Here is a 26,955-nt window from a genome sequence, read left to right on the forward strand (position 1 = left end):
TTTTTGCAACAGAGGAAGGTGAGGCTGAGGAACAGCAGACCTTCTTGAAGGATTTACCGCACCTTCGTGATGCAGACTCCGAAGAGCTGGAGAAGGAGTTGTGCCTAGGAGAGTTTACTGATGCAATGAAAGAGTTGAATAATGGAAAAGTCCCAGGCATTGATGGCATTCCAGTGGAATTTTATAAAGACTTCTGGGATATTATTGGTCCTGATGTATTGGAGGTATTCCTCTACAGTATTTAAAATGGGTGTGTTACCTCAGAGTGCGGGCGTAATAACACTACTGCCAAAAAAAGATGACCTACAAAATCTCAAAAACTGCCGGCCTGTGTCCCTCCTTTGTGCTGATTACAAAATCCTGTCAAAGGCGCTAGCTAACAGCTATTGTGTCCCTCATAGAATGATTTTTAATAATATTTTCTTAATTCGAGATATTTTTGCAGTATCTAAACTCTTTAACTTTCCGATTGGCCTTATTTCTTTAGACCAAGAGAAGGCCTTTGACAGGGTCAGGCATTCATTTTTATGGGAAGTCATGAAGGCTTTTGGGTTTGGGGACCGTTTTGTTAAATATATTCAGCTATTATATGGTGACATTTCGGGTGTAGTTAAGGTCAATGGTGGTTTGTGCGAACATTTTGATGTCAGAAGAGGAGTCAGGCAGGGGTGCCCTTTGTCTGGAATGCTCTACGTGTTGGCCTTGGAACCTTTTTTAGTTAAACTGAGAGGAGCGTTGACTGGTCTATCAATTCCATGTTGCACTGCGGAGCCTGTTAAGGTTTCAGCATACGCTGATGACATCATCATCATCGTTAAAAATCAGGAGGACGTTGACATTTTGCTTCAATGCCAGAGATCTTTTGAAATTATTTCATCAGCTAAAATAAACTGGGGAAAGAGCAGTGCTATCTTAGTGGGCAACTGGACTGGTTTAAAACCACCACAACTGGTTGGTGGCCTGCAGTGGTCCTCTGGAGGATTGTTATATTTAGGAGTGTTTCTTGGGGATGAACACTTCATACGAAACAACTGGGATGGAGTAATGCAGAAGGTGAAGGATCGGCTTGCACGGTGGAGGTGGATTCTACCTCAGTTATCCTACAGAGGCAGGATGCTCTTCATTAACAACCTCATAGCCTCAGGATTGTGGCATAAATGCATTTGTTTAGAGCCTCCTGCACAGCTGCTTCAGAATATTCAGGAAGTTTTAATCAACTTTTTTTGGGATGGCCTGCATTGGCTTAGGAGAAGTGTCCTGTTTCAGCCACTGGATGAAGGTGGGCAAGGCATTATAGATGTGTTCGGGAGAGTTGCTGCTTTCCGGCTACAGACTTTACAGAAATTGTTATATCCTTCTGAGCACCAGCCGTGGATGGATTTGGCGCAACGTTTTTTAGATAACATTGAAAACCTGAAATTTGGAAAAACTCTGCTGCTGTGCCAGGTGAATAAATTTGATATGTCGGACATACTGGACTTTTATAAGAGTCTTTTTAAAGCCTGGCAGATGGTGACAATTAAAGGGGATGAGGACAGCCTGTCATTGTTCTGGGTTTTGGAAGAGCCCATTGTTAATAATGTGAAGTACAGTAGTTTAGTGGCACTGTCTCAAACTTTTATTAATCATCTTAAAAATGGAGTGTGCACGAAACTAAAACATGTTATTGATTGTGAGAAGTTTTGTTGGAAGAATGCAAATGAAATTGCACACCAAATTGGAGTGCGGTCAGTGAGAGTGGTGCAGACCTTTTTAACGCAAGTGAAGGCTTCACTGTAAGCTGAGAGATCGGCACTCCTGAGAGACATGTTCAATGAACTGACTCCTCCACCTGAGGATCCAGATTTTCATACACTTTTGGTATCTCCTGTGGGTGACTGGACAACGACGGAGCAGAGCAAATTTCTTTCGGTGGAGAGGTTGATGGACCTGCCTTTGACAACGGCTACAGGGAAACAATTGTACTGGCTGTGCGTAAAAGTGAGACATCGAGACTCCCTGAGGACAATAACAGACACTCCATGGAGGAGAAAGATCGACTGCACAGAATTCTCAGAGCCAGCCTGGAGGTCGCTATACAAGCCACCATTGACCAGTAGGGTGGGCGATTTACAGTGGAGGGTCTTACATGGGATCTTAACTGTGAACTCCTTCTTGTCAATTATTACACCAGGGGTGTCGGACAGTTGTTGTTTCTGTGGGGAAAGAGAGACCGTGTTTCACTGTTTTATGTTTTGTCCAAGGCTTGAGCCTTTGTTTAATTTAATAAAGAGGCTTGTTGGGGGATTGGAAATGGTGTACACTAGGGTGGGCTTTCTGTTTGGTTTTAAAAAAACTAAAAGAAACACAGATAATGTGAATTTGGCAAACTTTATTATGGGGCAAAGTAAATTAGCTATTTGGAAAACGAGAAAGCACAAAATTGAAGGGAGTGGTCTGCAAGATCCAATTGTGTTTTTTAAACTACTGTGCATTAGTCGCATTTTGATTGATTTTAATTTTTACAAAGTCACAAAGAATATGGACAAGTTTAAAACAATATGGTGTGTGAATAGTGTACTATGTGACTGTATTAATGAGGAACTGTTATTTGTTTTTTAGGGGTTTTGTTGGTTCAGTTGTGTTTTTTCAAAAAAAAAAAAATAAAAAAATTAACATGTAAATGTATTTATAATAATATAATGTGTAAGTTGTATATTTGACTGATGTTTTTGTCAATAAAGTTTGTTCTTAAAAATAAAAAAAAATATCTATCTATCTATGTTATATAGTGCCTCTCATATCTATCTATCTATCTATCTATCTATCTATCTATCTATCTATCTATCTAGTGCCTTTCATTTATATCTATCTATCTATCTATCTATCTATCTATCTATCTATCTATGAGAAAGTGAGGAGGCCTTTACTGCAGCACATCTGCCACACCCAGCAATGCTGTCAGAAGTAACTCATGGGACACCTGGAGCACTTCATGGTGCTATAGAGAAGGAGCATCACGCCATTCAGGGAGCCAGAGTCGGGAAGAAGAGGGATGAAGTTTGCCAGAGGATAAGTGAAGGCAGAAAGAGAAGGGAGGAAACAAGAAAAGCGCCGTGCTTTGTACTGTCACAGTGCTGTGCAGGTGGGAAGCGAGTGAGAAGCGTTTCCCACTGGAAAGTAAACGTGTGTTATGCTGGAACCCGTGCTAACGTCTGTCCGGATTGGGTTTGGGCAGCTGGTGTGCCCCTGGTGGTCACAGTGTCTTCGGGATAAGTAATCTGCCATTTGCTTGTGGCTTTAGAGTAAAGCTCATACGTATGGAAGAAGATTATGTTAGCCAGAATTACAAGAAATCCGACAGGTTGACTACATTGTAATGCAATGCATAGCACATGGTGCATTTATTTATCTATCTATCTATTTATTTATTTATAACCTTTTATTGAATTTGTGAAAGCAAGTAGCATTCCATACAAGCCAGTCAATCTTGACAAAACTAAATTCAAATCAACCTCCACCCATGAGAAAGAGAGCAAGGCCAACACGGTGCATTTAACATTGATACGATTTTATCACCAAGTGATTGATTGCTTTTCACTGCAGAGCACAGTTTTCATGTTAATAATAATAATAATAATAATAATAATAATAAAACACATCACCTTAAAATGCAATTGATGTGTATTATTTCAATTTGTGTCCATAGATTGTGCGTCTTATCTAAAAGTAAAGCAAACATATTGCATTTCACTTAGCGGCTGCTCCGAGTGTGTTGCATTTCAATTCAAGACTACGTGCTAAGTACCCCAAAACTGAATGCAATCAAAGGACCAATTAGTGTCAAAAGGTGGTGCGAGGGGCGTCAACTGCTTGCATAACAGGCATTCCATTTCTAAACATTTCTGTGATCTGGCTGCAAGCCTAAGTTTCATTCAAGGTGAGAAGTATGGTTTAGGTCTTACAGGAAAAGGTTGTTCTTATGATAAGTTGTCTAAATGATGTGTTATGCTCATCTTATATCATACTAGCTGTCCCCCACGGCTGTGCCCAAGTACTGTAGTAGTGAAACAGGACAAACTAAAAATCAATAGACACTGGCACTATATCTAATCGTGTTCAGCTCTGAGGGGAAAGCATCCCCTGCGTGGGGAAAAAAGCACATGGCGAATCAGCAGGTACCCTCTAAAACACACGTAGCTCTAATGTCTCTCACAAAAACGTCAAACGTTACTCCTTAACAATCTGTAGATGATAATGTCTGCTGAACAAACAGGCATCGCTAGCTAAGCAGAGGAAAGGTGCGCTCCAACACATGGCAAGAGGTAGAGCGACTAGAATGGAGGCTGACGCGTGAGTTAGTCCTCTAAGACAAAGCCAAAAAAAAAAAAAATACAGAACGAGTTAAGGGTATTTCTGTTAGGTTGAATGTCCAGTGAAGGCTGGGTGGTCTTTTGGTTTTGGAACCCCTGGAGGTTTTGCTTTTTTTTCTCCAGCTGTGATATAACTCAGAATGAAAGGCCAATTTTAAATAGGTAATCGCCACACTCACGGCTTAAAGAGGGGTCGTGGTTGGGATGGCCGGAGTGCATCCCGTGGCATGATGAGGGCTTGGGTGCTTCCACACCGAACTGCACAGGTGTGGGATCGGCCATGTCTGTGATTGATGCCAGGAGCTGCTAATCGCCTCACCAGGGCCACATCCCCATTATAAATATAAGGAGCGTGAGTGCATAGGGAAAAAAGAGATTGGAAAAGAGAGTGAAGGTTAAAGGAGGAAGAAGAGGAAGATGGAGGCTGAGAGGCGGTGCGGGTGTGAGTGAGCGAGCAGATTGAGCAGACTCGCTGGTGGTTGCAGGCAGCAGGGAAATGAGCCCGGGTGGGGTGTTTGGCCAGCATTCTGGGGTGGATGCATTGGGTCACTCCTGCTGAGTTTTTCAGAGGAGCAGGAGTGACCAGGATCATTTACGGCTCACCACGAAAGGCAGCGGGTGTCGTGTAGACTTGGGAGGGAGTGTCCCAGCGTGAGCGCCCTGGATGTTGGTGGACCCCCGAGTCTCGTTCCGGCGGATTAGCCATATGGATCCAGGGGTCCAAAAGGAAAGTGAGCTGCACCTGCAGGTAGGGTAGGGTGACTCCCCTGTTGCAGGGCCTGATTTTAAATGGAGTTATTTTTTGGGATTTTAACCTCCACATTTTCACCCTGTTTTAAATGGATTATTTATTTATTGACTTTTGGAGACTTTATATGGACACTGTTTTGGTTTTGTTTTAAATAAAAACATTGTTTGCACTTTGCACCTTCCTCTTCAATTGGTGTTTTCATTGTCCAGCTCAGCCAGTTACATTACGGTGTCAGGTTTAAGAAGCTTCCAAAGGAGAGATGGGAACATGAAGCAAAAGCCTGCATCATCACACCAGCTTAACTGGAGCTTTGTATTTATTTGTCCAACTGTAATTTAAAAACTTAAAATAACAATTCTGTATTTAAGGACTCTCCTTCTCTTAATTATTCTGTATATCAGTCTTATGTAAGTGTGCATTGTTTATCTTTTGTGTTCATTACTATTCTTATCTAAATTTAACTTGTTTTTCTTTGCATGTAACTTCTTCTTTGACATGTTGTAAAGCCCTCTGAGCAACATCCTTTATATGAAAATGTGCCATAGAAATAAATGTCATTGTTGCTGTCAGGTTGCTCGGATCGTCGCTATAAATAAGCTTGTGGATGTCTGTAATGGGAAGAGGTGGGCGAGGAGGACAAGAAGAAGAAGCCGTTTCTGCCTCACTTACCGGGATGCTCGACTATAACCTGCTCCATTTATGACACCGGCAGCATTTCACCAATTCCCTTGTCCAATCAATTTTTAGGCATAGATGTTATCTTTGGTTATGGAGGTGTTGAGCCGTGGAATAAAAGACCAGTCACCCCTGGTGCAGGCTTTGTGTTGATGACATTGTGTTGTGTAGCACCAGAAATGAGGAAGTGGAGAGGAAGGCAAAAGAATGGAGGAGGGCTTTGGAAGATCGAGGGCTGATGATACAATACAATACAATACAATATATTTCTGTATAGCCCAAAATTCACACAAGAAGTGCCACAATGGACTTTGACAGACCCCCAGCTTTGACTCTCTAAGAAGACAAGGAAAAACTTCCAAAAAGAACCCTAGTAGGGAAAAAAATGGAAGAAACCTTGGGAAAGGCGGTTCAAAGAGAGACCCCTTTCCAGGTAGGTTGGGCGTGCAGTGGGTGTCAAAAAAAGGGGGTAAATAATTGTTCACAAAGGTTATGCTTTTATTTGGACACCAGCAGTTAAGGGAACGCAATCTGCTATAAATTAACATCCCCTCTATATTATCTTGGTTAGGGGCCAGATACAACTAAATTCTGACATTTTCTTTTAGCTTTGGTGCATAGAGAGATGAAGTTCCTCTTTAATACCTCAGATTGGTGTAAATAAATATCTTTAAAAGATATGCAGCAATAAGGTAGATACTTCATTGTCAGCGACACGATCCAATGCGGCCTCTATGTCAGAAATCTTGGCCCCTGCGAGGCATTTAACACTAACTGCTGGTTTAACATAGTTCTATCCAGAGCCGGAGTTGGGAGGAGGAAGATGAAGCTTGACGGGAGGAGTGGAGGAAAAAAGGAAAGAGAGAAGGTAGAGAATTGTGTTGTGTATTGTGCTGGGAACTGTGCTGTACTTGTGGGAAAAAAATAAAAAATAAAAATAGTGTGTTTCACGCCTGTCTGTGTCGGGTTCAGGTGGCGGTGCCATCTTGGTGGGCTACAGTAGATAATCTTATATCACTACAGAGGGACTTGGACAGCATGCAGGCTCAGGCAGATTGGTGGCAGATGAAGTTTAATGTCAGTAAATGTAAAATATTACACATAGGAATTAAAAATGTTAGATGTGAGAGTCCATCTTATGAGAAGGAATCAGGAGTCATAGTGGACTCTAAACTAACAACTGCCAGACAGTGTTCAGAAGTCATTAAGAAGGCTAACAGAATGTCAGGTTATATAGCGCCTTGATGTGTGGAGTACAAGTCCCAGGAGGTTCTGCTAAAGTCTTTATAACACACTGGTGAGGCCTCATCTGGAGTACTGGGTGCAGTTTTAGTCTCCAGGCTACAAAAAGGACACAACAGTACTAGAAAAGGTCCAGAGAACAGCAATTAGGCTGATTACAGGGGGTTACAGGGGATGAGTTATGAAGAAAGATTAAAGGATTTAGGAGTTGTAGTGGACTCATCACTATCTACATCCAGACAGTGTTCAGAAGGCATTAAAAGGCTGACAGAATGTCAGGTTATATAGTGCCTTGATGTGTGGTCTTTATAGCACACTGGTGAGGCCTCATCTGGAGTACTGGGTGCAGTTTTGACAAAAAGGACATAACAGCACAAGAGAAAGTTCAGAGAAGAGCGACTAGGCTGATTCCAGGCCTACAGGGGATGAATTATGAGGAAAGATTAAAAGAGCTGAGCCTTTACAGTTTAAGCAACAGGAGATTTAGAGGAGACCTGACTGAAGTATTCAAAATTATGAAGAGAATTTTAACAGTGGATCAAGATGATGACTTTAAAATGAGTTCATCAAGAACACGGGGACAGAGTTGAAAACTTATTAAGGGTAAATATCGCACCAACATTAGGAAGTTTTTCTTCACACAGAGAACCACAGACACTTGGAATAAGTGACCAAGTAGTGAGGTAGACAGTAGGACAGCAGGGACTTTCAAAACTCAACTTGATGTTATTTCAGAAGTGGATAGGACTGGTGAGCTTTGTTGGGCTGATTGGCCTGCTCTCGTCCAGATTGTTCTAATGTTCTAATGCTCTAATGAATGACACTTGGGAATCTGACGGAAATTCTTCCTGTGTTTTTGATTCCAATTTCGGCTGAGTTTCTCAAAAACAAGGCTGCACAAGTACAGCCGCTGATTTATTCTGTCTTGCTTTTCTGGATGTAATTCATTATGAAAACCGTGTACTGGTTGGAAAAATTAAATCCTTTAATTGTCGATGGGATGTGTTGTGGATTCCTTGTAAAGCCACTGAAACATCCTGATGGGGTTCATGAAAAAAAAAAAAAAGACGGACAAAAGAGCTTGGCGCCAATGGATCACTTGACCACAGACTGGGACAAACTGTTTATTTGGTAATTTTATCCCAATGCAACATTTTAACCCATTTGGCTGATATCTATTGTGGGGGTGGGTGCAGAACATTCTGTTCCACTTTATCCACTTTAAAAAGAAAACAGAAAATTTTCCAAATAGAAAATTGAATTTTATCTGGTACAGCATGGGAAAAAAAAATTAATTAGAACAATTCATATCGCCCACTTTTTTATTTATATCCAGTATGGTAAACATTAGAGATGTGGTTTTGATGTCTGAGGAATATTAGAGTAATAGAGACGTATTGTTAACTGTGACATTAATAAACTTTGTCTGTGAAATGTTAAACTTTAATCCCATCTGTTTCCTCAGTTTTCATTTTTCTGCTTTTTGCTAGTTAGTGGTCAAAAGAAGAGCTGGAGCTCAACCCAGCAGCAATAGGGGCAACTCAGGGACCACCTGTACATGGTGTTGTAATAAGTGTATAAGTTTAATTTGTCACTGTGCTCTGTGCAAATATATTTTATGTCTACTTTTCTTTCTACTCACATGCACAGTGGACACAGTTTTAGCACAGGGGGTCATCATTTAGAACTGTTAGGCAAGCATTTTAAGACAAGACAGTTAGGGAAAACTGCGAAATGGGCAGTCAGACTGATGACCATTGCATACTGTTTTATGTGTGTCAAACAGCATGAAATTGTATCCTCTTTGCCTTGTTTGGAATGGCATGATTCACCTAAGTGGGAGCCTACACATGAAGAAAGAACATAAAGCCTTGGAACATTGCCCGGCACACCTTTGAAGCCGATGGATGAATAGAAGATAATGTCATCTGATCCTGGAAAGATAGATAGATAGATAGATAGATAGATAGAATTCACATACTCTAGCAGCAGCACACTGATTAAACAATATTAATTAAAGAACAATAAAAGTGCAGTGCAAGTTAAAAATTGTAAGATGGAGACTGTGAGGCAGGTATAACAGTCTATAATCTTGTATAATTTTAATGTTTACCCCCCCATCCCCGGGTGGAATTTAAGAGTCGCATAGTGTTGGGACGACGATCTCCTCAGTCTGTCCGTGAAGCCGGAAAGTGACAGCAGTCTGTCGCTGAAGCTGCTCCTCTGTCTGGAGATGATCCTGTTCAGTGGATGCAGTGGATTCTCCATGATTGACAGGAGCCTGCTCAGCGCCCGTCGCTCTGCCACGGATGTCAAACTGTCCAGCTCCGTGCCTACAATAGAGCCTGCCTTCCTCACCAGTTTGTCCAGGCGTGGCGTCCCTCTTCTTTATGCTGCCTCCCAGCACACCACCGCGTAGAAAAGGGCGCTCGCCACAACCGTCTGATAGAACATCTGCAGCATCTTATTGCAGATGTTGAAAGACGTCAGTCTTCTAAGGAAGTATAGTCGGCTCTGTCCTCTTTTGCACAGAGAATCAGTATTGGCAGTCCAGTTCAATTTATCATCCAGCTGCACTCCCAGGTATTTATAGACCCTGTACTGTTGCACACCTTAAGACGTGTTTGCGTGAAGAATGGGACAAAATAACACCTGAAATGCTTCATCGCTTGGTATCCTCAGTGCCAAAACGTCTTTTAAGTATTGTGAGAAGGAATGGCAACATTACAAAATGCTGAATGCTTTACGGGCCCAACTTGCCTTAGAATGTGATGCAGGCCTGAAATGTAACGAAGGATGTCTATTAACAAATGAAATGAAGTTGACCAGACAAAACATGAAATATCTTGGGCTTATACTGTTGGAAATGAAATGAAAGTCAAAGTACATTTAAGAATCACTGTGTTTTTTTATTTTAATTTTTTATTTGCATTTTTCCATACCGTCTCCAGTTTTTCTGGTTTGGGGTTGTAAGCGTACGACAGAAAGAGACCTGCCAAGTAAGTCATTGCTGAAATTTCATTCTTAGAAAGCATTTGTTTTTTGCCAGTAATGAATGTGACTGCATTAGAGGACTAATCATTTACCGGACTCCCCTTCAGGTCGAGTACTTCAGACATTAATGAGGTATACAGTGGGTAGCGTGTGGGATAAAAGCATTTTCAACAAAGAAAGCCACATTCTTTATGAGGTAGGATTTCAAACCAGTCTAAAAAGCATGAGCAGTGCCTGCCATTACTCAAGTGGCACTGATAAAGAGTACTACACTCTTAGAAATAATGGTTCTTTAATGGCACTTAACAAAGCACCATTTCATATTGGGATGGGTTTTTTGCATATGAAGTTTGTTCTTTGTACTTTGACAGACTTCCTAATATGCAGAAGAAAACATCTACTGTTTCTTTTGGCTACTCAATTTAGGGGTTGCCACAGTGGTTCATCTATCTTCCATATCTTTCTGTCCTTGTCATCTTGCTCTGTTACACCCATCACCTGCATCTCCACTCTCACCACATCCGTAAACCTTCTCTTAGGCCTTTTCCTCTTGCCTGGCAGCTCTATCCTTAGCATCCTTCTCCCAATATACCCCTCATCTCTCCTCTCCTCAAGACCAAACCAACGCAATCTCGTCTCTCTGACTTCCAACTGTCCAACCTGACCTGACCCTCTAATGTCCTCATTTCTAATTCTATTCATCCTCGTCACACCCAATGGAAGTCTTAACATCTTTAACTCTGTCACCTCCAGCTCTGTCTCCTGCTTTCTGGTCAGTGCCACCATCTCCAACCCATATAACATAGTTGGTCTCACTACCGTCCTGTAGACCTTCCCTTTCACTCTTGCTGATACCTGTCTGTCACAAATCACTCCTGACACTCTTTTCCACCCATTCCACTCTGCCTGCACTCTCTTCTTCACCTCTCTTCCACAATCCCCGTTACTCTGTACTGTTGATCCCAAGTATTTAAACTCATCCATCTTCTCCAACTCTACTCCCTGCATCCTCACCATTCCACTGACCTCCCTCTCATTCACACACATGTATTCTGTCTTGTTCCTACTGACCTTCATTCCTTTCCTCTCTTCACCTCTCCAGAGGCTCCTCAGCCTGCTCCCTACTCTCACTACAGATCACAATGTCATCAGCAAACATCATAGTCCACGGGGACTCCTGTCTAATTTCATCTGTCAACCTGTACATCACCATTGCAAATAAGAAAGGGCTCAGAGCCGATCCCTGATGTAATCCCACCTCCACCTTGAATGCATCTATCACTCCTACCTCAGAAATCACCACGGTCACACTTCCCTCGTACATATTCTGTAAATATTCTTACATACTTAAGAAAACCTGAACTGAGGTTGTGTTACTATACAGATACTCTTTAATAACAATGGATTCTTAAATGGCATTTAATTGTTCTTTACTGCTCTGTATGGCTTCTTGTAGAACTGTTACTTGACAAAGCACCGCTTCATTCTGGGAAAGGATCTTTCAATTTGAACTTGGTTCATTATGTTTTGACAAACTTTCAAATATGTAGAAGAAGAAAAAAAAAAGAAATGTTTAATGTATGGTAGGCTACCTAGCATGACATAAACAGATTAAGAAAACCTGAACTTAGACTGTGTTACTGTACGTACGTGACAAGCGTCTGAAATAATAATGAGGCTCTGGAAAACTCCAAAAAAGAATTTGAGAATGGCCCCATATAAAATCTGTTGGACACAAAGAAAAAATAAGGTAATGCTGATCAAAAAGAAGAGCATTTGACAGTATACTGATGGTTACATGGCGTTTATATCGAAAAAATGGAGGCTGGAGATGATCATGTCAAGAAATGACATCACAAACAGACAGACGGAAGTGATGTTATCACAGAGGGCCAGAAGTGACGTCATTATGGTGGGGCCAGAAAGTGACATCATCTTGGGAGAGCCGGAAGTGACATCGTCGATGGAATTTGGAGATGGGAATGTGGGATGGAAGCCATTTTGAGAAACCAGAAGTATTGCCAGTGAGTTACTGTTTATCTTCTTTGGTTCTGTTGATGGAGAGAGAGGGGCATTAGTACACACAATCAACCCTTCATCTCTTGTAGTATCGCTCACACAGGTCCTTTTAAAATCAGGAGCCAGTGGCATTTCACACTGGTGACATTGGTATGTCACCATCTTTTCATGGTTACTTATTGTATGGAGCCTGTTATGGATCTAGATAATTAAAAGGTTCTTTCCGGAACCTTCGTGTGGACGGGTCTTTTGGGACCAAAAAATGGTTCCCCTATGGCATCTCTCTGACAGACCCCTCTGGCACCTTTGTTTGTAAGAGTGTACTCACATCTTTTAAATAGTGTGATGATTTGCATCCTTGCTGCCAATTATATGCAGTCGGACCCTGTGTATACCAAAATCCGCAGATGCTCAAGTTCCTCAAATAACATGACATATTATTTGCACATAACCTACACACATCCTCCTGTACATTTTTAAATCATCTCTAGATTACTTATAATTCCTGATACAATGAAAATTTTCTGTAAATAGTTGTTATACTGAATTATATAGGAAATAAGCAACAAAAGATGTACAATTTTTATTTTCTCATTGAGATATGGCACTTTACGCTTCCTCTTAGCCTTAGAGGGATTCCTTTTGTCCACCTAATTGCTTCACCGGGGTCTTTTCTTTTCACAGAAATAAATGGTGAACATAATAATACGGCAGAAGCCTCACAGCGCCTTACAGTCGGGATTGGCGACTGAACTGATTTTGTTCAAAGACGCACAGGGCAGCGCTTGTCACCATGTGCGTGTGTCAGCTGTTAAACAATAATATCGGTTTTGGCAGCTAAAACTGCATTTAATGACGGGTGTTACTTTTGTTTATTTTTTTCTCGTATTAAACAGGATGACACAGTTGGTGCTCCAAATTTTTAATCCAGCAGTCTGTTGTTCCACTGTTGGCCCACTAGTCCATTTATATGAGCTGCGTTAGCATTCCCATCTCAACACATACTCATAAGGAGATTATTTCCCCATAGATCAGTGGTTCCCAAGTTCAGCCCTTGTGGCTGCCGGTAATCATTCCCCCCAATTTTATAATTTTTATAACGCTTACTGTATGTTCAATTGACCTCGTTGTTGAATCAGCGGTCCTTTTTTTTAATTCCCCTATTTACAACTTTTCTGAAGAAGGGGCCTGAGTTTCCTTGAAAGTTTGCATATTGTAATCGGTTCAATTCGCCAATAAAAGTTGTCATTTTGCTTGACTTCTCATTGCATCCATAAGGGCAAACACGGTACAACACCCTAGTACTACATTCCCTTATTCTAAGGAATTCTGGAATATTTGTATTTTTCTAAGTACTTCAAATACTTACATTTTCTTTGCCATTTTCTTTCTAATTCACCCGAGTCTATAATGTTTGCTCCCTTAATTGTAGTGCTCTTTCTAAAACCTAAACAACATAATGCAGAGGGTCCCGGATGTTTCTCAGGTGCCCGAGGACAAGATCAGCTTGGCTGGTTAATCATCAGTCTTACCTCTTCGGTGATAGTTGTAATTATTCAAATAATGTGGCAAGGCCCCTACTTTATTACCTCACCTCTATGTGTAGCAGGAGGACTTATATCAAGGTAAGTGAATCACACTTGTTTTAAGAAACAGAATAATACAATTTATTAATACATGCAAGAACTGTGGAAGTATGATAAATACATACAAGGGGGTACCCAAAAATAACCGGAATCTGTACCTGGCACACTTAGTTGCTAATTTTGCTGCTAGGTGTAGCATACCTACATTATTCTGTGGCAATCTAACAAGTGCAGTTGCTCTGTATTGTTCGTACGACATTCCATGTTGGTTTTTCTTGGTGCTTAGTAAACGTTGTCATACACGTGTGAATAAGAGTAACTAAAGTGCTTGAATAATGGCAATTCCACATCCAACCAGGGGCCGGCGGGGTGCAGTAACTGTCTCTCTCGATCCCTTGCAGACCATTCTCGGGAAATCCCACAGGGATCCGGCACCTCTCATGACGTCACTTCCGGCGCCTCTGATGACGGCACTCCCAGTCCCACCTCTGTCAACGCCACTTCCTACACTGGCCTTTAAAACTGCCATTTTGTTTTTCTTCAACAGTTCTGTTTTGGACTCAGTCGAGTGAACAACTCTCTAAACTTTAAAATACCTTTTTGCAGCCAAAGGTCATTATACGGGTGGCTGCCCCAAACCTTTATTATGTCTAAGTCTCATTCTTATCACAATGTGTTCTGCGATTTTTGCAATGTTTGATCATAAAGAACAGCAAGTCTTGTTTAAATTTAGTTTATCTCTTAGGGAAAACAGCTGCTGAAGCTGTAGTGATGTTTGAAACTGCTTTTAAAGAGGAAGCTTTAAGCAAAACTCAGGTCTACGAGTGGTTATCACGTTTCAAACGAGGGGAAATGCCACTTGAAGACCAGCCTTCCGGAATTAGGCATAATAAAAATCTTGAAAAAGTTGGTAATGCAATTTTCGAAGATCATTGTCGGACTATTGAAGAGATTTCTGAATTGACTTGTGTGTCTTAGAGTTCTTGCCACCTTCCCTAGTTACTTGATCTTGCTCTGTGCAACTGTTTCTTGTTCCAGCATATGAAAAAAGAACTCAAAGGAAAGTGTTTTTGTACCGTGAAGTCAAAGAAATATTGCTGCAGGTATTGGAAAACATATCTCTTCAAGTCAAGTCAATTTGGGGAGCATGTACTTACAGTACTTTGCCGCACCCACTACACGACGAAACAACTCGGGATCCTGGTTGGCAACCCCCTCCAGGCAGACACGCGGTCCAGTCCCACCCTCCGGAAATGGCCCTCTATCTGCTGCAGCCAGTTGTTACGTGGGTGACCCCTTGGCCTGGTCCAGCCACTCAGGTCCCCAACAATGAGGATGTTACGAGCCGGATGACCATGGGGGAAACATGCCACATGGCCGTAATGCCATAACTGATGCTCCCTCACAAAGCAGGTAATGTGCAACCGCTCATTCGACACAAAGTCAAACAGGACGACACGCCGAAGAACGTCCCGAAGTGTGATCGCCGCATCTGTGGAAGACAGCTTATCGGTCGCCAGAGCAAGCGCAGGCTCCCAGCAAACTCACAAATCCTGAAAGATCACCTGTCATTGATGGGTGATGAATGGGATATTGTAAATTCAGGGAACAGTAATACTTGGCCATTAACCTGGTCACAACCCTGCCTGACTGCTGTGTCTGTGTATAGGAGAGTGGTGGATTTCAGTTTACTATAGTCATATGGCGTATCTTCCGTAAAAGGATCGTTGTTTGTTTGTTGAGCAAATTTGGTTCGTCGGGTTGAAGCAATAAGCACGTGTGGTTGATGATTGTGAGTTTTGCACAGATGTTTGAGAGTAGAAAGCGAGAAAGTAACGTGTGGGAATACTTTAATTACAGCACTGATGGTAATATAAGCAAATGTAGCGTGCGAGAAGAAGAAAAAAAAGAGTCTCGGAGTTTCAGTGCAGGACCAGCTGGATCGGTACTTAGTGGAAGGCCAGCACTTCTCTGGCACCAGGACTGCCCTTCAGTACTGGCAGCAGAAATCGTCAACATACAGTCTGCTGCCAACAGTTACTGAGGGACTGTCTGTGCACCTTCATCACAGGCACTCGCCCAGTGAATATTTTCACTGTGTGACTATCTGTGCAATGGACGGTGTTGCAACATGAACAGATCTCTCGCAATACGTGCTTGTTTAAAGCTTAACAGCAATGTGCTTGCACAGACTGATTTTTTGGGTTGCAACATTTGATCTTGCTGACTGTACTCATTAGGCCACTTCATCTGCTTCATCATTGATAGTCAAGCTGTGTTTAACGGCATTATGAACTGTGAGTGTATTTTGTTGAGAGAAACATAACTTGAAATATGTGTGGGTCAGCATTTGTGGTCTTGCAACAGAAAAAAAACTAAAATTATATTAATATAATGTAAAAGGGCCAGAACTAAATAAAGTAAAAACTAAAATTGTAAATACAGAACTAAAGAAAAATAAAAATTGTTGACTCCACTGTAAACTAGAATGAAATAAAAATAAAAATTAATTTTATCAATTACAAAAAAAAATCTTGGAAGGAGACGAGACGTGATTTTCTCGGAGAGACACTTATATGTCCCGCGAGTCCACGCCCTGGGCTGGAAATAAAGGACAAAGAGTAGATGACAAAGCAGAATATCGTAAAGAATTCAAAAATGTTGGTGCGGTGCACATGCAGAGTAGGGTATAGATAACGGAAGTACGAAAATTCGAAAGTCTCAAAAACAGGATAGTAAAAATCGCATTAGCATAAACAAACAGAAATTATTACAGCGAAAAGAGATGAATATGTTGTTCAGATTTAAACTTTAAGTCGGAGACTTGTAGATCATCTAATTCATGTGGCCATCAGGGAAAAAACAAGTAGAAAGTAGTGTTTCTTCCCAATGAAGAAGTATATCCGTGAAAATTAAAAGATTCCAAAAACGTTGGCGCGGTACACATGCAGAGCAGGTTAGAGATAATGTAAGTGCGAAAATTTGAAAGTCTCAAAAAAAGGATAGGAAAGATCGCAATAGCTCAAACAAACAGAAATTATTACTCTGTGAAATAACGGAACAGAGGGATTGAATATATAGTTCGGATTTAAACTTTAAGTTGGAGACTTGTAGATTGTCTAATTCGTGTTGCCAGTGAGAATTAAAAGATTCCAAGTGAAGTCCTGTGAGACAGAGACTTTTAACATGAGATTTTTTCAAGTCACGCCTGACTTACAACTATTTTCAAACAAGACCACGGGCATCTAACCTCAGTCGTGTGAATGCTTTTGTCAGACACAACAACAACAACAACAACATTTATTTATATAGCACATTTTCATACAAACAGTAGCTCAAAGTGCTTTACATATTAAAGAATAGAAAAATGAAAGACATAATTATAAAAAATAAATCAACATTAACATCGAATAAGAGTAAGGTTCAATGGCCAGGGGGGACAGAAAAAACAAAAAAACTCCAGACGGCTGGAGAAAAATAAAATCTGTAGGGATTCCAGACCATGAGACCGCCCAGTCCCCTCTGGGCATTCTACCTAACATAAATGAAACAGTCCTCTTTGGATTTAGGGTTCTCACGGAAGGGCTTGATGATGATGATGGTCACGTAGACTTCTTCCTTTTAATCCGTCCATCATTGTTGGAGCATCATGAAGCTTTGAGTAGGTGGAGGTGGCGCAGGCCACCACCACAAAGAAACCGGAAAAAGAAACAGAAAAGAGAGTAGGGGTCAGTACCGATTTTAGAGCCACCATGAATAGTTGTTATGATGAATTGAACATACAGAGTATCAGGATTAAGTTAAATTACGATTAAAATGAAGTTATAAAAGGCCATGTTAAAGTAATGTGTTTTCAGCAGTGTTTTAAAGTGCTCTACTGTATCAGCCTGGCGAATTCCTATTGGCAGGCTATTCCAGATTTTAGGTGCATAACAGCAGAAGGCCACCTCACCACTTCTTTTAAGTTTTGTTCTTGGAATTCTAAGGAGACACTCATTTGAGGATCTGAGGTTACGATTTGGAATATAAGGTGTCAGACATTCCGATATATAAGATGGGGCGAGATTATTTAAGGCTTTATAAACCATAAGCAGAATTTTAAAGTCAATTCTGAATGACACAGGTAACCAGTGTAGTGACATCAAAACTGGAGTAATGTGTTCTGATTTTCTTTTCCTAGTTAGGATTCTAGCAGCTGCATTCTGCACTAGTTGCAAACGATTTATATCTTTTTGGGTAGTCCTGAGAGGAGTGCGTTACAGTAATCTAGTCGACTGAAAACAAGCGCGTGAACTAATTTCTCAGCATCTTTCAGTGATATAAGAGGTCTAACTTTACTTATGTTTCTTAAGTGAAAAATGCTGTCCTAATGATCTGATTAATATGTGATTTAAAATTCAGATTACAGTCAACAATCACCCCTAAGCTTTTTACCTCCGTCTTGACTTTTAATCCTAATGTATCCAGTTTATTTCTAATAGCCTCATTGTATCCATTATTGCTGATCACTAAAATTTCAGTTTTCTCTTTATTTAACTTGAGAAAATTACTATTCATCCATTCTGAGATACTAGTCAGACATTGTGTTAGTGAATCAATAGAATCGGGTCATCAGGTGCTATTGATAAGTACAGCTGTGTGTCATCAGCATAGCTGTGGTAGCTCACGTTGTGCCCTGAGATAATCTGACCTAACGGAAGCATGTAGATTGAGAATAACAGCGGACCCAGGATAGAGCCTTGTGGAACACCATATTGGATATCATGTGTCTTGAGTTGTAATTCCCACAACTAACAAAATATTTTCTCCCTGTCAGGTAGGATTCAAACCAATTTAAGACACTGCCAGAGAGGCCCACCCATTGACTAAGGCGATTTCTAAGAATGTTGTGATCAATGGTGTCAAATGCAGCACTCAGATCTAAGAGGATGAGAACAGATAAATGGCCTCTGTCTGCATTTACCCAAAGTCATTTACTACTTTAACGAGTGCAGTTTCTGTGCTGTGATTTGTTCTAAAACCTGACTGAAATTTATCAAGAATAGCATGTTTATTTAGGTGGTCATTTAACTGCATAATGACTGCCTTCTCTAGAACTTTACTTAAGAAGGCAGGTTAGAGATGGGTCTAAAATTTTCAAGAGCAGGGGTCAAGATTATGTTTCTTAAGTAGGGGTTTAACTACAGCAGTCTTAAGACAGTCTGGGAAGACCCCAGTATCTAGTGACGAATTTACTATGTCAAGAACATTATCAATTAGCACGCCTGATACTTCTTTGAAAAACCTTGTTGGTATCGGGTCAAGGGCAGGTGGAGGGTTTTAATTGAGATATTATTTTTGTAAATCAGGTAAATCTATCCTAGTGAAAGAGTTTAATTTGTTTATAACAGGATGTTGGGGTTTAGGGGATCCTTAGTGTTGGGGAGATATACTATGTTATTTCTAATATCATTAATTTTTGATTGAAAATACAGCGACAGCCTCACAGGTTTCACTGGAAGCACTTAGGAGGCATTCCTTTGAGCTACCTGGGTTTAGTAGGTGATCAATTGTTGAAAATAAGACTCTAGGATTACTAGCATTGTTATTTATAATCTTGAGAAATAGCAGCGTCTCTCAAGACGGACAGTGTTATTGTATTCTGTTATTTTGACTTTTAATATTTCGTGGTGGATAGTAAGTTTAGTCTTCCTCCATTGACGCTCAGCTCTACGGCATGTTCTCTTTAAATCAGACACTCTTTGGGTCTTCCATGGTATACCAATGCTAGAAGATTTTTTCACTGTCTTTTCAGGTGCAACTATGTCAACAGCAGCTCTCACTTTAGAATTAAATCTTTCCACCTTACTATTTACATTGTCCTCGCTATTATAGCTGGCACTATAAACGGACTGATTGCTTAAAATGTTTGTAAGTTTTAAAGCTGCTGCGAATCAAAGAAGCGTTTTTAACAATATGCTTCTCATGAGTGTTTTTATCATTATTTCTATATTAAAAGTAGAAGAAAATGGTCTGATAGACCAATATCAATGATCTGTTTTATATCAACTTTCAGTCCTTTAGTAATCACTAAGTCTAATGTATGACCTGCTTTATGTGTAGGCTGATTTATGAGTTGTCTCAAATCAAAAGAATCCAGGAGGTTCATAAATTCTTTTACTTTTAGATCACACTGATTATCTATATGAAAATTAAAGTCGCCAACTATTAGGAGTGTGTCATAGTTAGTAATTAAAATTGACATTAAGTCAGAGAATTCCTCAAAAAGCGCGTTATATTTAGGAGGTCTATACACGGATAGTACTAGAACTTGAGAATCTCCATGAATAACAACGGCGAGATACTCAAAGGACTTGAACTTACCAAAACTGACATCTTTACATTTTAATCGGCTCGAGTAAATGTTAGCCAATCCGCCCCTCTTTTTCCCTGGCGGTTTGAATGAGTAAAACTGTAATCCGGAGGCAGATTCGATTAAAACTGCGCGCATCTGAATTCAGCCATGTTTCATTTAGTGCAATAAGATCTATTTTTTATCACTAATAAGATCGTTGATAAAAAACGTTTTGTTAGTTAAAGCTCTGACATTTAATAGTGCCATATTTAATGTTTGGAGGTGCAGAGATGAGTACTATGCGTTATTGTTATTTGGAATAGGAACTAAATTATTATTATTAGCGCTCTGTGTGTATTTTTGTTTAATCTGTGATCTGTTTTATAGTTTTAATACATTGTTCCTCTAAAATAGTGATTTTAATTAGATTATTGGAGTTTATGCCGTATTTCCTAGGTTTTCTACGTGCATTGAGATTGCTTATTACAGTATTAATGGTGTGAACTTTAACGGAAGACTCTATTAAACATTCATCATGTCCTGGCACAGCAGTATTATTTCGGAAGGGGTTAAGAGCAGAGATAGATAGTCAAGAAAAACGAATTACCTTCGATATGTTTTGGAGAGGACCGGCGCGAAACTGTTCGGATGCAGGCCATCACGCTTGAAGAGACGCGCCTTTCCAAAAGAGATTCCAATTGTTGATGAAACCGACATCCTTCTTCTTGCAGAAACCCTGTAGCCAGTTGTTCAACCCTAGCAGACGACTGTAGTACTCGTTGGATCGTCTGACGAGAGGTAGTGGACCCGAAACGAAGATCTTTGCCGATGGGGTCCTCTCCTTCGTGTCTTTAATCAAAGCTGCGAAGTCAGCCTTCAGGATTTCTGATTGTCGGTGCCTTATATCGTTTACGCGGCATGCAAGACGATTGATCCAACTGCCCTCTCCTTGTGTTTCTCGTAGACTGCTGGCGCACGTTTCATTACATCTCGGACACGAGCACCGGGAAAACAAGAAACAAACGATTTTGCATTAGGGCATGCGACATTAAGGTTTCTAACGATGGAATCACCTACCACTAATACATCACCAGGTGCTGAAGGCGAAATGGGGACGCGGAGAGGGTCAAACCGGTTCTGAGATAAAATGCTCGCCTGTGCCGATGGAGGTGCTCTGGCCTTGAACCCCCGCCTGCATAGCTGAAATCCACCGAGGTCAGCAGCGGCGCGCTCCTGAGACGGGGGTGAGGTCGGCACAACGCGGGGTTGATGTTTCGCCGGTTCCAGATGGCAAGGACGGTTTATCCAACAGCCGGGCCTTCAGATTTCTCAGGTATTTCCGTCGGGACAGGAGTTTCTGAATCTTTTCATCAAGTGCTTGGAGTTCCTCAATTACGATTTCAACGCGAGTTACCCCACTGTCGGCCATTTTCTACTTCGTGCCCTAGGAGAAATGAGAGAGAGAGAGAGAGGTTAGGGTTACAGGGTAAATCGACGTTACGCAATTCCTGTGCTCTTATACATTTTATCAGGACAATAATTTTATACATTCTAGATGACACGTCAACGACTAAGCAAAGAAGAAAGAGCAGGGACAAACATTTGAAAAAGTCGTATTATTTATTAGAGAGAAAGAAACGATACTCACTCACAGTTTACACGTTGTGTTGACACAATGTAAGTCCCAACACAGAATCAAAATTCAATGCGATCTTGAAAAAAAATGAATTCCAAATATTGTTTTTACTAAAGTTTTAAAGTAAAAGTGAAAACACATGTAACAATTCCCATGAAAATAACAATCTCTTTAAATTGTATATCCAGTAAACCAAACCCAGGGGGGAGGGCAAGCGAAGCGAGCAGGGAGCGGAGCCCCCGGTAATATAAAATAAAAACTAAAATTACAATTAATATTTGCACTGAAATATCACTGTTGCCAGCCCATTGCAGGGTCCACCCACACAGTACAAAATGCAAGACAGGGGCCAACCCTGGATAAAGCAGCAGTCAAATACAGGACCCAATGACAGCTTACACTGATGTACATTAAGATTTATTTATTTGGACCAAGCCTTTATCCAAAGTGACGTACAACAGTTGAGATATAATTGGTTTCTTTGCTTTTCTTTTTCCCAGTTGGCGGTTGCGAAGAAAACACAGACACACATATTAAGGGTTGGGGATTCCGTCCCCGTATACTGTAAACCACAGTAAAAGGTTCAGAGAATTCCTAATAATGGTCAGGTTTGTAAAGTACAATTGACAAACAATGGTGGTAACACAGACGAATTTATGAGATGGGAAACGGAAGTAGGAATGCTGGGAGGATGATGTGGAGGATCTTGGGACGATGGTGACGTCATCTGTAAGCGACCGGAGGTGAATACATTACACGGCTTGGACGTCTGTTCAAGGCTTTTGAGACAATTTCAAGGTGCCGTGGGTTTTTGTTGTTTGCCTTTCCTGTTAAAGTAAATAGAGGGGTGTTAACACGTTGTCATAGTCCCTCCATCTTGTGGTTTTGCGCGACTCGTCAGGTCCTTTAGCTGCCCCCTAATCACTCATGTGTGTGACAAGGTGAAGTGAGTTACTCAGAGTCAATGGCAGGATTTGAGCCCACAACCTCAGGGTTTGAGGTCCAAATCCTTAACTACTGTGCCACGTACAAGTTGGGACAAGACAGGACCAAAGTCTGGTTGTGAGGTCTGCCCATTGCAGTGCCCACTCACACTGGGGCCAAATCTGACGGTGCACATCTTTGAGACCCCCATGTAAACACAAGGAGTGCGTGCAAACTCCACATGGACAACAAACAGGGCCTGGAACTTGAACCTGGGACTCTGGATGGCATGCAACAACAGCAGCAGCACTAACCACTGTGTCAATCATAAAGATTATGACATAAATAAAGCCAAAAAAAAAGGCCTCCCAGAGAATTCCAGAATAAGATGAGAATTATGCAGCCTTCTGGGTTTTCAGGCAAGATGAAACCTCACATCTGAATGCAGGAGTATAAATCTGCCAGCTCCAAACATTAGCATGCCTGTCAGTCTGCAGCTAAAAATATCCCAGCCAGCGCTTTCTGTGTCGGTTCTGATTGATTTGAACCCAGCAGATGTCTCAGGCTGCCATTCCGTCATTCCATTTATTACATTTGTGATTCCAGCAGCAGCAGATATTTGACGCACTGTAGGGATTTTACATTTTCTCCGGTGCTTCATTTGAAGATAAATATCGTTTATGCGTATCAGCAAGTGATACTGCATGAACATTTAATATAGTTTAGGTCAGAATGTGGTGGAGCCTGTCGTATGAAGTTTATTCTTAGAATTAACACTTCAATGCCTGCACACAGGTTAAAAAATGTGGTGGAATAAAAGCACATAACAGAATATACGGTGGATTCAGGAAGAGACCCCTTCACTTTTTAGACTAAAATCATTTCAGTTCCTACATTCCCTTCGTCAAGCAACTCTTAATACCCTAGAACGACAAACTGAAAACTGGGTTTTAGGAATTTTTTGCAAAAGTAAAAAAAATGGAAATGTCATAGTGACACAAGTAACCAGACCTTTTGCTACCATAAGAGCTCAAGGCATACAAGAGGGGTCCATTCAAGCTGCCCCAGTATCTCCAGATACTTGTTAAAAGCTCAGACCCTTTACTCAGTAATTTGTTGAAACCCCCCAATGGCATCGATTCCAGTGTAACAAAAGACAAAGGGAGATGATAAATCTATGGGGCACCATAATGCTAACCCTGTTGTCACACACGTGGCAGTAGAAGGAAGCTGTATGGACTAAGTGAGAGTAATTCCACACCAGGCCAGGGGATGGCAGGGTGTGCTGAACCTTCTTCTGTTATCTCTGCAGACCAGACATGGGAAAACCTGCCTGACTCATCCCTGAAAACGTCACTTCCGGTTACGACATCAGAAGAAGGTCACTTCCGGTTACAACATCAGAAAAAGGTCACTTCCGGTTACGACGTCAGAAGAACATCACTTCTGGTTACAACGTCAGAAGAAGGTCACTTACAGTTCCCATACATCACTTCCGGTCTTGGCATTTAAAGTCGCCATCTTATCAACCATTCAGCAGTTCTTCTTTGGACTCCATTGAATGCACGTCCGTGTTGCTTTTTCAAACCCATTGCAGCCAGGGATATTATACGGGCGGCTGCCCCAAACCTTTTTAAGTGTGTCAAGTCTGATCATTTCACACTGTATATATTGAAATAAAATGTGAGGCACAGCGTGTTGAAAAAGAAAAAAGAAACTGTGATGGAAATAAGGGCTTCAACGAGGCCAGATCCCACCACACACACACAAACACAGTCCTGGGTTTAAATTAAGGTGGGTTTATTCACCAAAAATCCTTTCCTCAGTTGCAAAAGCACAGGTTTCTCTCTCCAATATACACAATTTCTCTCTCCCTCTAACTCTTACCACCGCACTTCCCTCCTCCAGTGGAGTGTTGCCTCTCTTCCTCCCAGCTCCGACTCGCCTGGCCAAGGGAGTGCAGTGCCTTTCATTAGGACCCGGAAGTACTTCCGGTGCCAGGGCCTCTGCCTGATGGAAGCACTTCTGGGTCATATGAAAGGAGGGAGCTTATCTCCCTTCAGCACCCTCTTGCGGCACCCAGTGACCCCAGCAGGGCTAATCTGCTGGACTACGTCTCTCTGCATGCCCTGCTTCGGGGCTGCTGCCATCTAGCATGCTAGGGGGAGTAAAAAAACCCCAGTGATATTTTTTCTTTCAATGGGCTGTCCATATATCCATTCCGGTTCTGCTCCCTTTCTTCTCCCCGGCTTATCTGTTCGTTAGGTGTCTCCTGTTCAGGCAAGGAACTATCCCCTCTTCTGGCCAGGATGCCCATCCAGCCCATGTGGCATCTACAAAACGTTGTGATGACAAGAGTCTTCAAGATAGACTGACTAAGATGGCGTTACCTCTGGAGAAAAAGGTTCTTGGCAGGAAGTGGTGAGTCCAGATGGGCAAAATATGGAAGTGACGTCAGAAGTGTCAAAGCTGTCAATCTTCTGGAAGAGAAAAGGCATTAGTCGACAGTGACCTCTGGTTTTCTGGAGGAAAATTACAATTGTCCCTTAAACTGTTCCCTATGTGCATGCATGTGACACCAGCATGAAGTCTTCTAGCATCTGATGATGCAAGCTCCGCTCACCAGGATTTGCAGATTTTCTGCCATTCTTCATGGCAGATCTTCCCAAGCTGTATCAGGTTAGATGGAGACTGTGGGTGAACAGCTATTTTCAGGTTTCTACATCAGGTTCAAGTCCAGGCTCTGGCTGAGCCACTGAAGAACATTCACAGAGTTCTTCCTAAGCCACTCCTGTGTCATCTTTGCTTTGTGCTTAGTGTCGTTGTCCTGCTGGAAGGTAATAGTTCAGTCCAGTCTGAGGTCTGGAGCACTCTGGAGTAGGTTTTCATGAAGGATCCAGTATCTACGTACTTCACTCCATTCAGATTTCCCCTTATCCCTGTCTAGCTAACCCCAACACCAAATCCTGATGTTACCACTACCACTCTTCACCAATGGAATGGTATTGCACAGCTGATGAATGTTACCTGGTTTACTCCAGACATGGCACTTGCTATCCACTAGGGGGACCCAGTCTCCAATGCCAATAAAGAGATTTATGGCCACAAGTACCTTGATGTACTCCACAGCCTGGGCAATATGACTCTCCCCTTCTTCAATCCACCCAGGTGAGTTTCATCGGACTCCTCTCCCGACTCTGACTACCCTGCTGAAGTGGAACAGCTTCCGTTATACTAGACCCAGGAATACTTCCTGTGCTATCACATTGTATCCAGGAAGAACTTCTGGGTCAAGTAGCAATCTGGAGCAGATTTTCATGAAGGATACCTATTTACTTGGCTCCATTCAGATTTCCCTTCAACCCTGTCTAGCTAACCCCAACACCACATCACGATGCTACTACCACCACCAGGTGTCATAGTGGGAGAAAAAGATTATGATTACCCAGGGCCCACTGGGTGGAGATGCCCTCAAAGCGTGGAACGAACAGTTTGTTTTCGAGAGCAAGAGGTCCAAAGAGACTACTAATGTATAGGACCCAGAGTTCTGTGCTACACCACTGCCACTACCACTCTTCACCATTGGAATGGTATTGCACAGGTTTACTCCAGACATGACACTTGTTATCCACTAGGGGGTGTGGCAGCACCCCTAATCCCAGACACAACAGCACAGACAAAGTCTCCAATGCCAATAAAGAGATTTATTGCCACAGATACCCTGATATACTCCACAGCTTGGGCAATATGACTCTCCCCTTCTTCAGTCCACCCAGGTGAGTTTCATCGGACTCCTCTCCTGACTCCTTCATTCCTCTCCTGACTCCAGATTCCTTTATAGTGGACCCAGGAGTAATGCTATCACATTGCGTCCAGGAAGCACTTCCAGGTCAGGCAGAACCTTTTCATGATAGGAGAGTCTGCCTCCAGCAGCTCCCCCTAGCAGCACCTGAGGACCCCAACAGGGCTGCCCACCAAAACTTCAACTCCCATGCAGCCCTGCGGGTTGTCACAGGGATGTCACTGCTCATCACCTGCCTAATCCCATCCATATGGTGAAGTATGGTAGTGGCAGCATCGTGCAATGGGGGTGCTTCTCATTGGCAGTTACAGGGAGACTGGGCAGAACTGAGGAAAGGATGATTGCGGAAAAATACAGAGAAATCCTTGGAGAAAACCTGCTTGAGAGGTCTCCAGACTGGGGTGTTGGTTTACCTCTCAGTATGACGATGACCCAACTCATACAACCAAGACAAGTCTCTGAGTGTCCTTGAGTGGCTCAGTCAAAGCCCAGATTTAAACGCCATAGCACATCTGTGGAGAGCCCTGAAGATGGCAGTTCACAGACAATTCCCATCCAGTCTAATGGAGGTTTAGGGGATCTGCCAGGAAGAATGGCATGAACTTGCCAAGTCCAAGTGTGCAGAACTTGTAGAGACTCA

This window comes from Polypterus senegalus, chromosome 9 (genome assembly GCF_016835505.1).
Source record: "Polypterus senegalus isolate Bchr_013 chromosome 9, ASM1683550v1, whole genome shotgun sequence".
In the NCBI taxonomy this organism is placed as follows: Eukaryota; Metazoa; Chordata; class Cladistia; order Polypteriformes; family Polypteridae; genus Polypterus; species Polypterus senegalus.